This window comes from Gossypium hirsutum, chromosome A05 (assembly GCF_007990345.1).
Source record: "Gossypium hirsutum isolate 1008001.06 chromosome A05, Gossypium_hirsutum_v2.1, whole genome shotgun sequence".
NCBI lineage: Eukaryota > Viridiplantae > Streptophyta > Magnoliopsida > Malvales > Malvaceae > Gossypium > Gossypium hirsutum.
Window position 1 is genome coordinate 110628169 of NC_053428.1, and position 4020 is coordinate 110632188.

A 4020-nucleotide genomic window follows, 5' to 3' on the forward strand; every position below is an offset into this window, starting at 1 on the left:
TTCTAACACAAATTCTTAAAAATATAAATAAAAAGGGTTATCTACTGAATTAGATAATTTCAACTATAAATAAAACAATTAATAGATGTGGAATGCCCTTGTTTTAAAAGCTGAAAATTTTGGTTAGGAAGTTTGAAGATCAAATTGATAGAATAAGCAAGTATTGAGGACTAAATGTGTTATTATACCTGTTAGAAAAAGGCAGCGAGTGACCAAAATATGAACGAATTCAAACGTTAGTGACTAAATTGAAAAATTTTAAAGTTGAGTAATCATTTGTATAATTTACCCTATTTTTAATTAAAAAGATTAAATATAAAGATCGAACATAATAGACATAAACAGAATAATAATTAATTAATTAATTAATTAAGGGTAAAGTTATTATTTAATTTAAAACTCAATTAATAAATAAACTTCATGAAACAATAGGGAGTAAGTAGGTATTTGGGGGCAAATACCAAAGAGAAGCTTTGCTTTTATTTGTTTGAAACATGTATGACTTCAACAGTTGTAAAAAGGTTTGAACTAACCCCATGGATTAGGTTTAACATACATACATATATATATGTTATATATACTATAATAATATTAAAGAATGTAAAACCCTAAATCATCAAAAGATATAGTTTGATCAAGTGGCTATAAATCTCATTTCTTACTTCCATTTACAACATGGATAGGGCAAATTCTTTGAAAAATTTCTGGTAGGAAGGCAATAGACTGAATAAGCATCAAATCAAAGGGAGCTGGGGTGGGTTGGGGGGGGGGGACATAGAAAGAGATATTAAGATTAAATAAGAAGATGAAGTACCTTGAGATTCTCCTATATGGTAGAGGTAAAAAAAACCTGGAAAATTAAATAGGTGGTGTTGAGCCGGGAAAAGAAAGAAAAATCCTGCAAAGGAAGAATATTGATGGAGAATATATAGTATATACATACATGGAATATATGCTTGGCTCCTCATACGCCATCCACGGAGGCCATCGATGTTCGATGGGTTCTGCAAATGGCATACAGGGAGCCAGGCATATACATATATGTGTGCCATGATGATGATGTGTGCGTGCGCATATTGTTATGGTATCATGCCGCGAATGAGGAAATGCATGGGAAGTGCAATGCTTTTAGACGATGATCATCATCTCATCATCTTCTTCAATCCCTTTGCACAGGCCAAGCTCATATTTACAGGCACAGGCAAAGCGCGTATACTTGTGAAGATCTGAGTGGCAAAAGAAAAAGCTGGGTTCCTTTGATTTGGCACAAAACAAGCAAAGAAGAAAGTTTGGGCAAAGATGAGAGGATGTTTAGCTCAAACAAAACCCTCTTCCATTGCCATAAAACAAGCAAAGAACTATAGGGTTTGAGCTCAAAGTAAACCCTGTTGGGAAAGGGAAAGCAAGAACCTGTGGGGGGATTCAAGGTTGAGGCCGCCCCCTCCCCAAATTTGCGCACTAAATATAGACAAAAGAAAAAAAAAAGAAAAAAAAAAGAAAGATAAAAACTTATCGATGGATTGTGAATTAAGTCGGTGGTGTAATGGTAAAAGATTTTCCATATTCTTAAATATATTTTTTATAAATAAAAACTTACCCATAAATTCTTTTCATATGTTTTATTAAACCATAATGATATTTTAAGTGTTTTATTTATATATATATATTTATTATTTTATTGTATTTATGTTCGTGTTCGTGTTCGTGTTCATATAATCGTGTCGTGTTATACAGGAGAGAAAAGGATGGTGGGTTGGGTTACTAACCACGCAATTTCCTAAGCTAACCTTTATGGTGTTTGAAATCTCCTTTTCTGGGTCTTAAAGCAAAGGTTGCTTTTCTATTCTGAACCTCATTTTGTCTGGGAGTGCTTGGAAATACTTGGATTCCTCTCTCTCTCTCTCTTTTTCTTCATAATTTATCATTTTTTTCCTTTATTTTTTTAAAAAATTAACTTTTGCTTTTAATGCATACCGTAATTTTCTTTTATATTAGTAATTGACTCAGATTCTCACTTGACCAATTTTAATTTCCATTTGGATTTGTGGAACAATCCATGTTACTTTGCTACCTAATTCTCCAACTCTTTTAGGTCTATTCCCCAACTATTCCCCATTTGCTTTACATGGATATCCCTATCATTACATATGTCACTAACCTAGCTTTATAAACCTTGAGTAGAAATTTTGATAAAACCAAAGGTTCAACCCATTTGATTTTATGCAATCATATTTAAAAAATGGTAGCATATATCTAAGTTTGGAATCTAATTATTGCATTGTTACACCCTGTTTTTTTCTTTTCTTTTTTTCTAAAAAGTAGAAACTTTCATGAGTTTAATGTTTAAGTCAAGTAATTCATATTGGAGATTTATGTTCTCACACTTATATAACCTTAATAATTTAGATCAAAAGAAATTATAATTACTTATCAAAGAAAAATGAGATGTATGGTTGTTAGTATAGGAGGACGTGGGTTCGCGTCGTTGAAGTGTATTATTTGGGAAGAGTTTTGAGTAATTTTAGTCATTGTATCAAAAAACAAAGATTAAGAATTGTGGTGCTATACTCATTTTTTTTTGATGTCACATGCATTGCATGTTTATCACTGAAAACGATAATTTCTCTTAATTTTTGAATAATATACAAAATAAAAAATTAAGTAAAACAGCATGCGTTAATTATAGTAGTTCATGATAAATAGTAAATATATTTATACTAAAATAATAAACACATTTGATAATGGTGATTAAAAAAATAACGGTTGAAATTTGACTTTCATTTTAAAACAAACCCACAAAATAGCTTTCACTTGCATCGAATAAATAGTAAAGTAAAAAAAAACAGTTTTAAGAGTGTTTCGTTCTTCGAAAAATCGTTGCTTTAATGCTTCATTCTTTTTTATATAGTTCTATCTTATTAATGCTAACAATCTCCATTTTTTATCGGTAATTTTTCTTAGATGATATTTAGTTGAATATGTCTAACTAAGGAATGCTATTTATAAAGCTAAACTTAATTTTTTAATTGGTATATAACTCTAATATTAATTAAGTGATAATTAAGATACTTATAATTCTATTCAAATAATAATTCTATTTTATATCAATAAAATTTGCGCAATTTAAAAAAAATTTAAGCCAATTTTTTAACTAGTAATTATAATTATTACAATTTTTTTTATATTTTTTGAATAATCTCATTGTAAGTTCTGATTATATATGCTCTTTTAGACACAATGTCTAGAACTACCCATAGCCTCTCCTCAACCCATAAATAAGATAATAATGTACTTCAATGCACTCAAACTCATGTCCTTACGCACTAGCAATAATACCCATGTCAATCGAGTTAAGACTCAATCGACATTTTTTTTATATTTTATACTTAGAATTTTATTCAAGTAATAACTTTATAAGTCTAAAATTAATTATGTGATAATTAAGATGCTTAGAGTTCTATTAAATAATAACTTTATTTTACATCTATAAAATTAACGTAACTTTTTTTACTTCAAATTTGTTAATAAATTACAATTATCACAATTTTCCTTATATATTATGCGTAGAGTTCTATTCAAATAATAACTTTATTTTTTAAACTAACACAATTTTTTAACTAATAATTCTAAATTAATAATTATTTTTAAATTTAATTTAGTAATATGATAGAAAATAAAGGGTATTCTCATTAGTTCAAAAGCTTTTCCAAACCCGTGCTTTTATATATATTATAGATAATATTTGATGCATTATCAATGTATGAGTTACACTATTAAATAGATTACAATGCGACACATCATCAATGACTAAAACAAAAAAATAGTATAATTCATTTCATATGAGCGTAGCATCATGATTTTTAGTCTTTGTTTTTTGATACAACGCCTAGAATCACCCATAGTCCCTCTAAAACCCTTAAATAAGACGATAATGCACTCCAGTATACCGAAACTCACGTCCTCTTACATTAACAACAATACCGATACGATTATGAAAGTAACTTTTCAAGGTTTAACTTA

At 28.8% G+C, this 4020-nt stretch overlaps 1 long non-coding RNA gene across 1 annotated transcript; it reads right to left on the minus strand.

Annotated features, from left to right (window-relative positions):
* Window positions 1-381: 381 nt before the first annotated feature.
* Window positions 382-1561, minus strand: LOC107903026 (uncharacterized). Its single transcript, XR_001685680.2, has 2 exons — window positions 944-1561; window positions 382-850 (listed from the first exon to the last, which is right to left on the minus strand). It is a non-coding gene; the product is annotated as an uncharacterized lncRNA (long non-coding RNA).
* Between the last annotated feature and the right edge of the window lie 2459 nt (window positions 1562-4020).